Below are 18,656 nucleotides of genomic sequence, written 5' to 3' on the forward strand. Positions count from 1 at the left end.
AAAACCCGGACATGGTACAAAAAAGTTGCGGTCTACTTGGTGCAGGTTGCCATGTACAACTCTTTTGTACTATCCCGAAGCGCTGGCAGCACAGGGACATTCCTGCAGTTCTATGAGGCAGTCCTCATGGCCCTGATCTTTTCGGACCGGGAAAGAGCAGGCCGGAGTACCTCGGGAACTGTAGGTGCCCGGATCGTCCCTGGCCAACACTTTCCAGGTGTGGTCCCCCATACTGGAAAGAAGGGACGAACCCAAAAAAGGTGCAGAGTGTGTCACAGGAGGGGGATACGGAAGGACACCACTACTCAATGTGACACGTGCCCCGATCATCCGGGCCTCTGCATTATTGGTTGCTTCAGGGAGTATCACACTTCCATGGAGTACTAAATTTATATCCCAATTTAGCACTGACATCGGAAAAAAAACTGGTTCTCAGACTTGAGACACCCAAAAAAATGAAAATAATTTATTAAAAGTAGACATGTTAGGTATTGCCGTGTCGGTAATAATCTCCTCTATAAAAATACCCCATGACCTAACCCCCCAGATTAACACGGTCAAGAAAAAAAAAAAAAAAAGGTGCAAAAAAAGTTTTTTTTTGTCACCTTACATAACAAAAAGTTTAATAGCAAGCGATCATAAAGTCATATAGCCCCCAAAATAGTGCCAATAAAACCGTCCGCTCGTCCCGCAAAAAATGAGCCCCCACATAAGATAATCAGATAAAAAAAAAAAAAATGACACCTAGACTTTAGAGATACAAAAAATTTTTTTTTGTATCAATAAGGATAATATAGTCTAAAACCTAAATAAATGTAAAAAAAGTAGACTTATTAGGTATCGCCGCGTTCGTAAGAATCTCCTCGATAAAAATACCCCATGATCCAACCCCCCAGATTAACACGGTCAAAAAAAAAAAAAAAAAAAAGTGCAAAAAACGATTATTTTTTGTCACCAAACATAACAAAAAATTTAATAGCAAGCGATAAAAAAGTCATATAGCCCCCAAAATAGTGCCAATAAAACCGTCCGCTCGTCCTGCAAAAAATGAGCCCCCACATAAGATAATCGGATAAAAAATAAATAAAAAAATGACACCTAGACTTTAGAGATCCAAAAATTTTCTTTTTGTATCAAAAAGGATAATATAGTCAAAAACCTAAATAATTGTAAAAAAAAGTAGACTTATTAGGTATCGCCGCGTCCGTAAAAATCTCCTCTATAAAAATATCCCATGACCTAACCCCCCAGATTAACACGGTTAAAAAAAATAAAAAAAACGGTGCCAAAAACGCAATTTTTGGCACTTTTCCATTTCAATCCGTTTTTTTCCGGTAACAAAACGAGGGTTAACAACCAAACAAAAGTTAAAATTTATTACCCTGATACTGCAGTTTACAGAAATGCCACATTTGTGGTCGTAAACTGCTGTATCAGTAAAAGGGAGGCCGCAAAAGGAAAGGACCGACATGGTTTCTGGAAGGCCGATTTTGATGGCCTTTTTTATTGACACCATGTCCCTTTTGAAGCCCCCCTGATGCCCCCCTAGAGTAAAAACTCCCTAAAATTGACCCCATCTAAGAAACTACACCCCTCAAGGTATTCAAAACTGATTATACAAACTTTATTAACCCTTTAGGTGTTTCTCAACAGTTAATGGCAAATGGAGATGAAATTTCAGAATTTCAATTTTTGGTAACCTTGCCTCACAAAAATGTAATATAGAGCAACCAAAAATCATATGTACCCTAAAAATAGTCCCCCAAAAAATGCCACCTTATCCCCTAGTTTCCAAAATGGGGTCACTTTTAGGGAGTTTCTACTCCAGGGGGGCATCAGGGGGGTTGAAACAGGACACGGTGTAAATAAACCGGTCCATAAAAATCAGCCCTCCAAAAACCAAACGGCGCACCTTTCACTCTACGCCCCGCTGTGTGGCCGTACAGTAGTTTATGGCCACATATTGGGTGTTTCTGTAAACGGCAGAGTCAGGGCAATAAAGATACAGTCTTGTTTGGCTGTTAACCCTTGCTTTGTTAGTGGAAAAAATGGGTTAAAATGGAAAATTTGGCAAAAAAATGAAATTTTCCAATTTCATCCCCATTTGCCAATAACTCTTGTGCAACACCTAAAGGGTTAACGACGTATGTAAAATCAGTTTTGAATACCTTGAGGGGTGTACTTTCTTAGATGGGGTCACTTTTAGGGAGTTTCTACTCCAGGGGGGCATCAGGGGGGTTGAAACAGGACACGGTGTAAATAAACCGGTCCATAAAAATCAGCCCTCCAAAAACCAAACGGCGCACCTTTCACTCTACGCCCCGCTGTGTGGCCATACAGTAGTTTACGGCCACATATTGGGTGTTTCTGTAAACGGCAGAGTCAGGGCAATAAAGATACAGTCTTGTTTGGCTGTTAACCCTTGCTTTGTTAGTGGAAAAAATGGGTTAAAATGGAAAATTAGACAAAAAAATGAAATTCACAAATTTCATCCCCATTTGCCAATAACTCTTGTGCAACACCTAAAGGGTTACCGACGTATGTAAAATCAGTTTTGAATACCTTGAGGGGTGTAGTTTCTTAGATGGGGTCACTTTTAGGGAGTTTCTACTCTAGGGGTGCATCAGGGGGCTTCAAATGGGACATGGTGTAAATAAACCAGTCCATAAAAATCAGCCCTCCAAAAACCAAACGGCGCACCTTTCACTCTACGCCCCGCTGTGTGGCCGTACAGTAGTTTACGGCCACATATTGGGTGTTTCTGTAAACGGCAGAGTCAGGGCAATAAAGATACAGTCTTGTTTGGCTGTTAACCCTTGCTTTGTTAGTGGAAAAAATGGGTTAAAATGGAAAATTAGACAAAAAAAAGAAATTCTCAAATTTCATCCCCATTTGCCAATAACTCTTGTGCAACACCTAAAGGGTTAACGACGTATGTAAAATCAGTTTTGAATACCTTGAGGGGTGTAGTTTCTTAGATGGGGTCACTTTTAGGGAGTTTCTACTCTAGGGGTGCATCAGGGGGCTTCAAATGGGACATGGTGTAAATAAACCAGTCCATAAAAATCAGCCCTCCAAAAACCAAACGGCGCACCTTTCACTCTACGCCCCGCTGTGTGGCCGTACAGTAGTTTACGGCCACATATTGGGTGTTTCTGTAAACGGCAGAGTCAGGGCAATAAAGATACAGTCTTGTTTGGCTGTTAACCCTTGCTTTGTTAGTGGAAAAAATGGGTTAAAATGGAAAATTAGACAAAAAAATGAAATTCACAAATTTCATCCCCATTTGCCAATAACTCTTGTGCAACACCTAAAGGGTTAACGACGTATGTAAAATCAGTTTTGAATACCTTGAGGGGTGTAGTTTCTTAGATGGGGTCATTTTTGGGTGGTTTCTATTATGTAAGCCTCGCAATGTGACTTCAGACCTGAACTGGTCCCTAAAAATTTAGTTTTTGTAAATTTCTGAAAAATTTCAAGATTTGCTTCTAAACTTCTAAGCCTTATAACATCCCCAAAAAATAAAATGTCATTCCCAAAACAATTCACACATGAAGTAGACATATGGGGAATGTAAAGTCATCACAATTTTTGGGGGTATTACTATGTATTACAGAAGTAGAGAAACTGAAACTTTGAAATTTGCTAAATTTTTCCAAATTTTTGTTAAATTAGGTATTTTTTGGTGCAAAAAAAAATAATTTTTTTACTTCATTTTACCAGTGTCATGAAGTACAATATGTGACGAAAAAACAATCACAGAACGGCCTGGATAAGTCAAAGCGTTTTAAAGTTATCAGCACTTAAAGGGACTCTGGTCAGATTTGCAAAAAATGGCCTGGTCCTAAGGTGTAAAAAGGCTGTGTCTTTAAGGGGTTAAGGGGTTTTTAGATTACTGCTTCCACAAAATACTGATTAAGGGGATTGATATACCTGCTTCCACCAAATATTGATTTAGGCCTGCGATACACCTGCTTCCACAAAATACTGATTAAGGGGTTTGATATACATGCTTCCACAAAATACTGAATAAAGGGATTGATATAACTGTTTCCACAAAATACTGATTGATGGGTGTGATATACCTGCTTCAATAAAATACTGATTGAGTGGTGCGATATACCTGCTTCCACAAAATATAGAATAAGGGGTTCTATATACCTGCTTCCACAAAATACAGAATAAGGGTTTTTTATATGCCTGCTTCAACAAAATACTGATTGAGAGGTGCGATATACCTGCTTCCACCAAATATTGATTAAGCTATTAAAGTAGATTCACGTGGATAGCTCACCACCCTTCTCAATATGAAAAAGGTGCTCTAGTCAGAAACTGATCACCCAATCAGTCAAAGCACATGATAGAAGTAAATATATATACGACTGGCACTCACTATGTGGGTCACATCAACAGAATTTAATGAATAGGTTCAATAAAATCAAACAGCAAAGATTCAAACAGCAAAATTCAATGCTAATCACACTGTAAAAAGTATAATAGTAAAAATCACACTATTAAAAACACAGTTTCCGGAATATACAATATCTGTGGTAATAGTATTTTCAAAGTGATCACATATAAAATCCACCCTAAAAAAATAAAATGTGCAATTCACTGGTAATAGGATTCTGCGTATGGGATAAGGTCTTATATATGCAATGGTGCCTTATAGGTGAGATTTCCTTTTAGCTTGATACTATTGTGTTGCCCAGGCCTCGCTTTCCTAAACATGTGTGGCAAGAAGCAAGAAAGTTCAGTATTGTCACTGGAACACTGTTCCTTAGGGTTTTAAATACAGTGTGTTTTCAGACGGTTTAGCTCCAGAGAATCCGTCTCTCTTAGGTGCAATATCCACACTAATAAGTTCCGGTCCGGTCCGGTGGGAAGCAGAACGCCTTATTAGGGATTGTAATGTTCCCAATGTTAATATGGGCAGTATTGTCTGGTGGCCGGTGCTGTAAGGAGATGTAGCTTACCGGTATGTAGTAGTACTCGGCAGTCCCGTTCCTCAGCTGTCCGCTCACCACCGCACGGCTGTAGCTGCTCCCATGGCGTCCTCGCTCTCTGGTACGTCTCACGTGACCTTCCCAGAGATATCAAGAGGTTTGGTGTCTTAATCCGGTACTCGAGTGAGATTAAGCTCACAGAATGTAGAGATATGGAGCGCTCCAAATTTAGAATTTGCTTAAATAGTCCAAGTCATATCCAGATTCTTTATCAATGCAGGGATATAACGCCAAACGCGTTTCGGGGACCTCACTCCACCTCCTCAGTGGCTTTATCCCTGCTGAAACATCACGTCTTTTTATACGGCTACAAGTCCTCTTCAAAATCTGGACTGGAATATACATTTTGCTCATTGCGGTATTGATGCGTCTTTTATGCGGTTTTTGGGCAACACATGCGGTTTTTTTTGTATTCTCCTCATATTATTGCAATTAATAGAGGTAATAAAGGAAAAATTGCTACCGGATTGCTTTAACTTTAAAAATGTAAAAAAATTTAAAAAGTTCAAAACAAGGTTAAAAATATTATCAAACTTTAAGGGGAAGGTATATTACACTGCAGTCTATCATAGATCCATATTTATAGGAAGAGACATATTCATGGAAGAAAAGTATCGTCATAGCCTTTCTATAAAAATAATGTAGTACACCCAAATTCTTGTGGTTCCAAGGTGGTCCCATATATTGCGAGTAGAAACGGGGATGTGGGCCCATCACCAAGGGGGGGTCACAGTGCCGATAAACGGCCAAACATGTGATCCCCCATTGGATGAAAGGCACACAGCCCTAACTTATAAAAAGCCGAAAATCTCTAGCTCCGCATTCAAGCCTGCTGGAATCATACTTCCAAAGTCGTAAATCTGTTTAGATTCCGCTCTCGACATCCGCTCAATGTGGTTCCCACCTCTCCAATGTTTATCTATCCTCTCCAAGGCTACAAAGGTCAGCCCTATGGGGTCTTGTCCATGGGCTTCTTTAAAGTGCCTTGAGAGTGAGTGTTTTAAATATCCTTTTCTGATGTTAGAAATATGTTCGGATATTCTCACTCTCAAGGCTCTTTTCGTTCGCCCGATGTACTGCCTGGAGCACGGACATTGGATGAGGTAGACCACACGAGTTGAGTTACACGTAAGAAAGTGATCAATCTCTCACACAAAAGAGTTTTGGGTAGAGTGTACCTTCTTAGTGTTTCTTGGGGCTTTGGTTGTTTTACAACAAATACATTGGCCACATCTATGGAAACCCTTTAGGTTAATCCACCCGCTAAGGCCCGATGTTTTATTCCGTTTTGCCTCAATAGAGGGGGCCACTTTTATACCCAGATTCGGCGCTTTCGTGTACGTAATTTGTGGTCTTGGTGGCATTACTCTACCTATAATCTTGTCCTGAAGTAGGTGATGCCAGTGGCGTTTGACTATCTCTTCCACTTTCCTACGTTGTGTTGTATAAGGGAAGATTATCCTAAATTGGAAATCTACTTCATTGTTCTGAGCTGTCTTAACTGTTAATAATGAGCTCCTGGGTAACCTTCTTACTCTTTCTAAGGATCCCTCTAGTGCTGTACTTGAGTATTGTTTGGATAGGAACTTGTCTTTCAAGCTCATGGCTTCCATTTCAAATTGTGCTTCTTCGGTACAGTTTCGTTTCAATCTACGAAACTGTCCGAAGGGCACATTCAATAGCCAATTTGGCAGATGACAGCTTGAATGTAGAATAAATGCATTCCTAGCAGAAGGTTTCTGGTAGGTCTTGCATACATATTTATTGTCTATTTTTGTAATCGACAAGTCCAAAAATTCTGTTTCTATCTCGTTAGTTCTCTGAATGAAGACCAAATTTAGGTTATTTCTATTTAGTTCAGATATGAACGTATTTAAAGTCTTGTGGTCTCCCTTACAAATTAAAATATCGTCGTCTATGTAGCGGCGCCAGAGCACCAGGTCGCCCCCTCGGTATGGATCAATAACCGCCTGTTCCCATTGTGCTAGGAACAGGTTTGCATAACTGGGGGCAAACCTGGTGCCCATGGCAGTTCTTCTGGTCTGCAGATAAAAACTTCCCTCAAAATAAAAATAATTATGCTGTAAGATGTGTTTAATCCCCTCTAAAATGAAATCTGATTGCTGTATCTTCATTTTTCCATTCTTTTCAAGTTGTGCTTTTATGGCTCCAAAGCCTAATTCATGATCTATCACCGTGTAGAGAGACTGGACATCAAGAGTTGTCATTATCCAGTCTTCCCCCACGGACAATCCCTCTAGTATTTCAATGATTTGGGTGGTATCCCTAAGGTAAGATGTGGTGATTTTCACCAAGGGTTGTAACCACATGTCCACATACCTAGAGAGGTTGGATGTTAGAGAGCCAATGCCTGAAACTATGGGGTGGCCCGGAGGATTCTCCATGTCCTTGTGAACCTTCAGAAGGCAATAAAAGACCGGGAGTCTTCCGGGCGTCCCCATAATGAAGTTGGATTCTTGTTTTGACAGGATGCCCATCTGGACTCGTCTCTGACAGTATTCACCTAACCTGTCGCCAAATCTTTCCGTAGGATCAGCTTAAAGTTTTTCGTATGTGGTGCTGTCAGAGAGTTGTCTGGAGCATTCCTGTATATATTTGGCGGTCTCAAGGATTACAATCGCCCCTCCTTTATCGGCGGGGCGAATAGTTATACTGTCATTCTTCTGTAGTTCCTTGATTTCCACTATTTCCCTATTACAGAGGTTTTTTCTGTAAAAATTTTTCTCTTTTATTTTTCTGAGGATAGATAAACATTGGAGAGGTGGGAACCACATTGAGCGGATGTCGAGAGTGGAATCTAAACAGATTTACGACTTTGGAAGTATGATTCCAGCAGGCTAGAGATTTTCGGCTTTTTATAAGTTAGGGCTGTGTGCCTTTCATCCAATGGGGGATCACATGTTTGGCCGTTTATCGGCACTGTGACCCCCCCCTTGGTGATGGGCCCACATCCCCGTTTCTACTCGCAATATATGGGACCACCTTGGAACCACAAGAATTTGGGTGTACTACGTTATTTTTATAGAAAGGCTATGACGATACTTTTCTTCCATGAATATGTCTCTTCCTATAAATATGGATCTATGATAGACTGCAGTGTAATATACCTTCCCCTTAAAGTTTGATAATATTTTTAACCTTATATTGAACTTTTTTAAATTTTTTAAATTTTTTAAGTGAAAGCAATCCGGTAGCAATTTTTACTTTATTACCTCTATTAATTGCAATAATATGAGGAGAATACAGAAAAAACGCATGTGTTGCCCAAAAAACGCATAAAAGACGCATCAATACCGCAATGAGCAAAATGTATATTCCAGTCCAGATTTTGAAGAGGACTTGTAGCCGTATAAAAGGACATGATGTTTCAGCAGGGATAAAGCCACTGAGGAAGGGGAGTGAGGTCACCGAAACGCGTTTGGCGTTATATCCCTGCATTGATAAAGAATCTGGATATGACTTGGACTATTTAAGCAAATTCAAAATTTGGAGCGCTCCATATCTCTACATTCTGAGAGATTAATCTCACTCGAGTACCGGATTAAGACACCAAACCTTGCGATATCTCTGGGAAGGTCACGTGAGACGTACCAGAGAGCGAGGACGCCATGGGAGCAGCTACAGCCGTGCGGTGGTGAGCGGACAGCTGAGGAACGGGACTGCCGAGTACTACTACATACCGGTAATCTAAATCTCCTTACAGCACCGGCCACCAGACGATACTGCTCATATTAACATTGGGAACATTACAATCCCTAATAAGGCGTTCTGCTTCCCACCGGACCGGACCGGAACTTATTAGTGTGGATATTGCACCTAAGAGAGACGGATTCTCTGGGGCTAAACCGTCTGGAAACACACTGTATTTAAAACCCTAAGGAACAGTGTTCCAGTGACAATACTGAACTTTCTTGCTTCTTGCCACACAGGTTTAGGAAAGCGAGGCCTGGGCAACACAATAGTATCAAGCTAAAAGGAAATCTCACCTATAAGGCACCATTGCATATATAAGACCTTATCCCATACGCAGAATCCTATTACCAGTGAATTGCACATTTTATTTTTTTAGGGTGGATTTTATATGTGATCACTTTGAAAATACTATTACCACAGATATTGTATATTCCGGAAACTGTGTTTTTAATAGTGTGATTTTTACTATTATACTTTTTACAGTGTGATTAGCATTGAATTTTGCTGTTTGAATCTTTGCTGTTTGATTTTATTAAACCTATTCATTAAATGCTGTTGATGTGACCCACATAGTGAGTGCCAGTCGTATATATATTTACTAAATATTGATTAAGGCCTGCAATACACCTGCTTCCACAAAATACTGATTAAGGGGTTTGATATAGCTGCTTCCACAAAATACTGATTGAGGGGTGCGATATACCTGCTTCCACAAAATACTGATTAAGGGTTTTTTATATAACTGCTTTGATAAAATATTGATTAAGGGTTTTTTATATAACTGCTTCCACAAAATATTGATTGAGGGGTGTGATATACCTGCTTCCACAACATTTTGATTAAGGGGTTCTATATACCTGCTTCCACCAAATATTGATTAAGGGGTTCTATGTACCTGCTTCCACTAAATACAGATTGAGGGGTACGATATACCTGATTCCACAAAATACTGATTAATGAGTTTTTATATACCTGCTTCCACAAAATACTGATTAAGGGGATTGATGTGCCTGCTTCCACCAAATATTGATTGAGGCCTGCGATACGCCTGCTTTCACAAAATTTCATTTGAGGGGTGAGATATACCTGCTTCCACCAAATATTGATTAAGGGGTTCTATATAACTGTTTCCACAAAATACTGATTAAGGGGATTGATATTCCTGCTACCACCAAATATTGATTGAGGCATGCGAAACACCTGGTTCTATAGAAGGCTTTGTGGTTCACCTGGCGGTCGTTTTGCGGCGAACTTTGCTGGTTCGCAATTCGCCGAACATGCAAACATATTGCGATGTTCGCATGCGCTATATTCTTTTGCATTAAGCCGAACTTTGACCCATGACACATCCATCAGGTGGGACAGGACAGCCAATTGAGATGTTTCAGCACATGGACACACCCCCACCCTATAACAGAACCCGATCTAGCAGCCATTTTACATTCTGTATTTTGCCAGTGCAGGGAGAGGTTGCTTTGTGGAGCAGGGACAGACTGTTAGGGAAACCAAACGTTAGCCACAAAAGTTTTTTTTAAGGACTGGTATAGGAGTGCTATCGATAGGTGTGATATACTAAGGGGTCCAATATATTTACAATATACTTTCTAAAAATATAAAGTATATTATAGTGCATTTGTATTGTGCAGCAGTTGTGTGCAGTCCTGCTGCGATACCGCAGCTATATACAGGGACAAACGCTCAGGGCCGGGGCAAGGATTTTTGCCGCCCTAGGCAAGATAAAAATTGCCCCCCCCCCCCCCCCCTTATCAGATGATCTGCCCATATCATGACATCACATATGTTCCACCCCTTTCTCAGCTTTTAAATTAAAAGAACTGCTATGTTGCCCTTAGGGTTAATCAAGCTTCTTGTAGCTATCTCTTTTTGCGGAACAGAATTGCGGATCCATACATACACGATGTGCGGCCCCGGAACGCACATTGCCGCTGTCTGTGTTTTGTGGATCCGCAAAACACACACAAATGTGTGAATGGACCCTAAATGTGAGGTAAATTAGTTTCCAACGTAGTATTAATAACTAAACAATTAAATAATAAACATATTGCATTGTCTACTTACCACCAGGACAATAAGATGATCTGGTCTCTGGCTGCAGTCTGGCTCTAGGGACTCCCTTGTCACTCTCTTCTCCCCCCCTCCCTCCCTTGTCACTCTCCTCTCTCCCCCCCTCCCTTGTCACTCTCTTCCCCCCCCCCTACCTTGTCACTCTCTCCCCCCTCCCTTGTCACTCTCTTTCCCCCGCCTCCCGTGTCACTCTCTCCCCCCTCCCTTGTCACTCTCATTTCCTCCCCCCTTGTCACTCTCATTTCCTCCCCCCCTCCCTTATCACTCTCATTTCCTCCCCCCCTCCCTTGTCACTCTCATTTCCTCCCCCCCCTTGTCACTCTCATTTCCTCCCCCCCTCCCTTGTCACTCTCATTTCCTCCCCCCTCCCTTATCACTCTCATTCCCCCCCTTGTCACTCTCATTTCCTCCCCCCTCCCTTGTCACTCTCATTCCCTCCGCCCTCCCTTGTCACTCTCATTTCCTCCCCCCCTTGTCACTCTCATTTCCTCCCCCCCTTGTCACTCTCATTTCCTCCCCCTCTCCCTTGTCACTCTCATTCCCTCCCCCTCTCCCTTGTCACTCTCATTCCCCCCTCCCTCCCTTGTCACTCTTATTCCCTCCCCCCCCTCCCTTGTCACTATCATTATCTCCCCCCCTTGTCACTCTCATTCCCCCCCTCCCTTGTCACTCTCATTTCCTTCCCCCCCTTGTCACTCTCATTCCCCCCCTTGTCACTCTCATTCCCCCCACCTCTAGTGTAGCGTGGCCGAGCTCTGTTCGGTCCGCGGTACAGCAGCATTTGTTTCCTGTACCCGGCCGGACTGAAAGGAAGTGCACACTAAGTGAGCACTTCCTGTCAGTCAGGCCGGGTACAGGAAACAAAAGCTTCTGTACCGCGGACCGAACAGAGCTCGGCCACGCTACATTAACAACAGCACAGAGCAGACACAGAGATAGCAGGCGCAGGCAGGCTGCGCAACACTGAACTGGCGGCCGGAGATTCTTTAGAGCGCTCAGCCTCAGTCGCTCAGGCGGCACAGCATGAGGGGCGCCGCCAGCTAAATGGCGCCCTAGGCGACTGCCTAGGTCGCCTTACTGGTGGCGCCGGCCCTGCAAACACTATTGGAATAACTAATTGCAACTGGTGTGATATACCTGTTGCCATAAAAAAAAAAAAATCGAGGGGTGTGATATACCTATAAAATACTTTCTAACATAGAAAGTATATAGTGCATTTGTATTGTGCAGCAGTTGTGTGAGGTTCTGCTGCGATATACCTTTTGCCCCCCAAAAAAACTGATTGAGGGGGTGCAATATACCTGCTTCCACAAAATATTGATTAAGGGGGTTGTTATCCCTGCTTCTACAAAATACTGATTGTGGGGTGCAATATACCTGCTTGCACCAAATATTGATTGAGGCCTGCAATATACCTGCTTCCACAAAATACTGATTGTGGGGTGCGATATACCTGCTTGCACCAAATATTGATTGAGGCCTGCAATATACCTGCTTCCGCAAAATACTGATTGAGGAGTGCGATATACCTGCTTCCACCAAATATTGATTAAGGGGTTCTATATATCTGCTTGCACAAAATACTGATTGATGAGTGCGATATACCTGCTTCCACAAAATACTGATTAAGGGGTTTTTATATACCTGCTTCCACAAAATACTGATTGAGGGGTGCTATATGCCTGCTTCCACAAAATACTGATTGAGAGGTAAGATATACCTGCTTCCACAAAATACTGAAAAAGGGGTTTGATATACCCGCTTCCACAAAATACAGATTGAGTGGTGCGATATACCTGCTTCCACCAAATATTGATTAAGGGGTTCTGTATAACTGCTTTCACAATATACTGATTGAGGGGTGCGATATACCTGCTTCCACAAAACATTGATTGGGGCCTGCGATACACCTGCTTCCACAAAATACTGATTGAGGGGTGCAATATACCTGCTTCCGCAAAATACTGATTAAGGGGATTGATATACCTGCTTCCACCAAATATTGATTGAGGCCTGCGATACACCTGCTTCCACAAAATACTGATTAAGGGGATTGATATACCTGCTTCCACCAAATATTGATTTAGGCCTGCAATACACCTGCTTCCACAAAATACTGATTAGGGGGATTGATATACCTGCTTCCACCAAATATTGATTAAGGCCTGCGATATACCTGTTTCCACAAAATACTGATTAAGGGCTTTGATATACCAGCCACACCAAATACTGATTGAGGTCTGCGATATACTTGCTTCTACAAATACCGCTCTTCTCTAGGGACTTTTGCACAGGGTCATTTTGAAAATGACAGGCAGAGAAAGAGGCAGGCTGCTCCGCAGGGGTGGTAGGGGTTGGGCAGGTGCACCAGGCCGGAGCCTAAATGGGAAGTTGTAGAAGGTGCGTGCCATTACGGCACCAGAGTTGGTTGAGCGGCTGACTCAGCCTTCCACTTCTGCACCCTCCTCATCCTCTGTATCTGCACCCTTCTCACTCTCTGCTGTGTGCACTCCCAAAGACACCACCACCACCATAGCCCCTCCACTCGAGTCAGACGAATTATTTTCCCATCCATTTCCAGAGCTTACCGATGCGTAGCCATTATTGGCATCGAATGAGGAAGAGGAGGTAGCAACGGTTACCACCCAGCGGTCTGACGACAGTACCCAGATCAGCCCAAGGAGGGTGGTCCCTGCTGTTGCTGCCTACTCTGAGATGTCTAATGTCAGTGTTGGTGAAGGTGACGATGATGACGTGTCAATGGACGTCACGTGTGTGCCCATAAGAGAGGAAGAGGAGGGGAGTTCAGAGGGAGAGACGAAACAGCAGATAGGGAGGAGAAGGAGGAGAAGCAAGCAGAACTCACAGTGCACCGGAAGAAAAAAGCAGACTGCAAATATATCTGGAGCGAGCCATCCACCATGCAGAGTCACATCTTGCACTCCCAGGACGCCGGCACATGGCTCCGCAGGTGTGGGCTTTTTTTTAACGTGTCAGCTGCTGACAATAGTGTTTCCATCTGTAGCCTATGCTTCCAATGCATAAGTCGCGGTAAGCCCAACATTCACCTTGGGACAACCACCTTAAGAAGGCACCTGGCCTCCTATCACCGAGCCCAGTGGGAGAAACGCCGTCAGAACCCACAAAGCCACACTTCCGGCACTCCAGGTCCTGCCTCTTCTCCATTTCCTTCTCCTCTCCCCTCCCAGTTTCCTCCACTCCACCTTACAGTGTGCCATCGTCGCGTTCATCTGCCAGAAAGCAGGCTTCCGTGGCCCAAATGCTTGAGCGTAAAAGGTTGATAATGCCGGATAACCCTTTTGCCCAACGGCTGAACGCTGGCTTGTCAGAACTGCTAGCTCGCCAACTACTGCCATATAAACTGGTGGAATCGGAGACCTTTAGAAAATTGGTAGCCATTGGCACACCGCAATGGGAGGTCCCCGGAAGGAAATATTTCTCCCAGAAGGGCATCCCAGAGCTATATGTCCATGTTCAGCGGCAAGTTAATATATTTTTAGCACACAGTGTCGGAGCCAAGATACATCTGAGGAAGGATCTGTAATATATGTTGATCTGAAACATGTTGATGAAATGAGCCTAATGTTTGGTTTTTAAGCACATTTCCTAATAAAACACGCACTGCAAGGTGAAGCTGGACAATCAACTTTTTTCGCTACTTCTCAGCCTTGTTCTGGTTCTGTGTCCGTGCTCCTCGGTGGTGTATGGTGAGGTGAGCTCCAACTTGGTGTTTTCACAAGATACATCTGATCACAGACACGTAATCTAGCAAACACGGGTAGGGAAGGTACATAACTTTTACTGCCCACTGGGTGAACCTTCTTACGGCCGTCAAGCATGTAACCGCACCAATTGTGCACTGCTTTCCGCTCTGCAGTCACAGGCCGATCAGTGGCTAACCCCGCTCAATTTGACAGTTAGTAAAGTGGTGTGCGACAACAGTGCCAATCTGCTGAACGCGCTGAAACAGGACAAAATGACACACATGCCGTGCATAGCACACGTCCTGAACTTAGTCGTGCAGCGATTCGGTGCCAAATACCCCGGAGTCCAGGACGTTATGCGGCAGGCCAGGAAAATATCTGCCTATTTTAGAAGATCATACACGGCCATGGCTTATCTTGCTGACGTTCAGCGGTGACACCACCTGCCCGTCAGACGTCTGAATTGTGACAGCCGGATGCGCTGGAACTTCACCTTGTATATGCTTGATAGGCTGCTCCAGCAGCAACATGTGCAGTAAGCCGGATTGGGACAGATGCACACTGGCGCAATATTAATAGTTTTTAGTTTGTGATGCCAATTGCAGCTTGCGCAGGTACTGTAACAGGGCCCTTTAAGATGTTATAGCTCACATACCCGGTGAGGAATGCCAGAGGGGGATAATATCTCTGTGTAATGTCAACGGTGTCTCCTACCTGGACTCCTGGATCCTGGCTCACTTGCAATAAAATAAGTGTTGTTAATAGGAGCAACTGAGGAACTTGGGTAATAGTAAATGAGATCCAGACTTGTGATATAATCCAACTTGTCTTACCTTAATGGGTGCAGCATAAATCCATATGAGTACAGCAATAGTCCTTAGGTCCCAGCAGGTATTGGCAATGTTTGGCAGGGGTTAATGCCTCTTCTGCTCCTATACTATATGCCTAGTGAGTCTGGCAGGTATTTATCTTCTGCACTGTCTGTCTTCTGCTTGATATGGGCCTGACTAGCTGAGGAGGGATTTGGCTTCTCCTGGTCTCTGGATATGTACTCACAGCTTGGCTCACAGGGAATGCTTCTTCCTGGAGGCTGGAGATGGCTGCTTTCTTGTCAACCAGCTGAGGCTGATGGCTCAGGCTGGGAAGAGTGATCTTGGCCTCAGCCGAAGTTGGGATTCCTGTGTCTGGGAGCTCCAGCTACACAGCCTTCCCCAAGGAGGGGGCTGGTACACACTGGATCTAACTGGTTTCTTCCCTCCCTTGCTGCAGGGCGTGGGACCAGCCCACTTCTGCTCCTAGAAGAGGGGGAGCTAAACACTGGAATGAACTATTCCAGTCTAGCTATACTAAACTGAACTAAACACATTGCTGCCACCTGCTGGTGCACATTTGGAATTACAGCAAATATGTATATAACAGGCTTGGAAAATACACATAATGGAAAATGCATTGTTAGATTACACAAGATGGCAATACATATGCACCTGACATGTTGTAGCAGGGAGAAAGAGTTTAGTGACATACTCCAGGATGTTACACATGCCGTTAACGATTATCTGTACAAACTCTGCAGCAGGAGAGGTTCTGGGGAGCTTGTTTTTTTTTCACCGCGCCAGTGGCTGCTCATGCACGATGCATGCAGACCTCTGCAGCCATTTCATGAGATCACCAAACTGGTCAGTCGCAGCCAGGGCACCATCAGTGACATCGTACCTTACACCTAATTTCTGGAGCGTGCATTGCGTTGTGTCATTGATCAAGCCGTCGAGGAGCAGGAGCTGGAAAATGCGGAAGTCGCAATGTTGAATTAATTCCCAGGGGGGAGCTATTCTATCTGAGACAAGTCAGCAGGCGTCTGAAGAGGAGTCAGAAGAGGATGGTGGCTGGGTAGAGGTGGAGGAGGAGAATATAGAAAATCAGGCTTTGTGAGGGGTACTTTAAATTTTTCGGGGATCCCTGGTGTTGTCCCTGGGCGATGAGCAGGAGCCAAGGCGCTCCACCATTTCCAATTTAGTGCAAATGTGGGCCTTCATGCTCCAGTGTTTGAAGAGGGACCCCCGTATAAAAAGGATAACGGGCAAGGACCAGTACTGGGTGGCAACGTACTTAGACCCCAGGTACAAACACAAAATGACGGACATGTTACCAGCATCACAGAGGGCTTTCAGAATGCAGCATTTCCAGGCCTTGCTGCGAGATGATGCATTCTGTTGTTGTGGGTGCTGGCAGAGGAATTTCCACCCACAGCGAAACAGGTGCGGCTACCAATCCTACCGTGCCTGCAGGGCCGGCCTTTGGGGTGTGCGGGCTGTGCGGCCGCACAGGGCGCCATAGCAACAGGGGCGCTGGGCGGCTGACAGCTCGCAATGTAATATGCGGCAGGCGAGGCTGCACTTGTGTTCTCCCTCGGGGAGCCCCCTCCCATGTCTGACCTGCCTGCTGCCCCCGCCAATAAGAAGAGAGACGGGAGGAGGAGGGGAGGGGCTGTGGCCACTGCGCCACCAATGAAGATAACTGACCTGAAATACAAATACAGGAGGCGGGTGCCGGAATCAAATAGCCGGCAACCGACCTCTGTGACAGGGAGCTGCGATCAGCTGCAGTTGAGTTAACCCTTCAGGTGCGGTACCTGAGGGGTTAACTGCCGCTGATCGCAGCTCCCTGTCACAGAGGTCGGGTGCCGGCTATTTGATTCCGGCACCCGCCTTCTGTATTTGTATAAGAAACATTGGTGGCACAGTGCGCCCCCCCCCCAACACCCCAGTATAAGAAACATTGGTGGCTCAGTGGGAAGTGCCAATGAGGGTTGAAAAATAATTAAAAAAATTAACTCACCTCCTGCAGTTGATCGCGTAGCTGCCGGTCTCCTGTTCTTTCTTCAGGACCTGTGGTGACGTCACTGAGCTCATCACATGATCCATTACCATGGTGATGGATCATGTGATGTATCATGTGATGAGCACAGTGATGTCACCACAGGTCCTTTGACAGGTCATGAAGAAAGAACAGAAGACGATCAATTGGAGGAGGTGAGTTAATTATTTTTTTACTTTTTAACCCTCAATGGCACTGCCCACTGCGCCACCAATGTTTATTATATTGAGGGGGGGCGCACTGCGCCACCAATGTTTATTATACTGGGGTGTTGGGGGGGCGCACTGCGCCACCAATGTTTATTATACTGGGGTGTTGGGGGGGCGCACTGCGCCACCAATGTTTATTATACTGGGGTGTTGGGGGGGCGCACTGCGCCACCAATGTTTATTATGCTGGGGTGTTGGGGGGGCGCACTGCGCCACCAATGTTTATTATACTGGGGTGTTGGGGGGGCGCACTGCGCCACCAATGTTTATTATACTGGGGTGTTGGGGGGGCGCACTGCGCCACCAATGTTTATTATACTGGGGTGTTGGGGGGGCGCACTGCGCCAATGTTTATTATATTGGGGGGGCGCACTGCGCCAATGTTTATTATATTGGGGGGGCGCACTGCGCACAACGACGGGTTAGGGAAATTTCACAGCAGAGTGCGCATGCGCTGGGAGCCTCGCCGGCGGTTAGGGTAGGGAAAAATTATGGGCCAGTGCACAGGTGCGGTGATCGGATGGATGTTCTCAGCTGGACACCGCCGACACTGCGCATGCGCTGGGAGCCTCACCAGCGGTTAGGGTAGGGAAAAAGCACTGGCCCGTACATAATTTTTCGCTTCCCTAACCGCTGGTTAGGCTCCCGGTGCATGCGCAGTGTCGGCCGGTGTCCAGCTGAGAACATCCATCCGATCACTGCACCTGCGCACTGGCCCATAGTTTTTCCCTACCCTAACCGCCGGCGAGGCTCCCGGCGCATGCGCACTCTGCTGCGAAACTTCCCTAACCTGTCGTTGTGCGCCTGCGCGGCGCTGCACACCTCCTCACGTCATGTCCGGTGCGACCGGAAGTGACGAAGGTAGGGAAATCTCACGAAGTAGGGAAGTATAACATTACACCGGCCTTTGGGGTGTGTGGGCTGGTAACTACTTGGTTGGATAGTCAGCCAGCCTATGCCATGATGCCAGCAACAAGCAGTGTTTTTTTTTTTGGGGGGGGGGGGCGCCACAAGGTTAGCTCGCACAGGGCGCCTGAACACCT

This window comes from Bufo bufo, chromosome 1 (genome assembly GCF_905171765.1).
Source record: "Bufo bufo chromosome 1, aBufBuf1.1, whole genome shotgun sequence".
Classification (NCBI taxonomy): domain Eukaryota; kingdom Metazoa; phylum Chordata; class Amphibia; order Anura; family Bufonidae; genus Bufo; species Bufo bufo.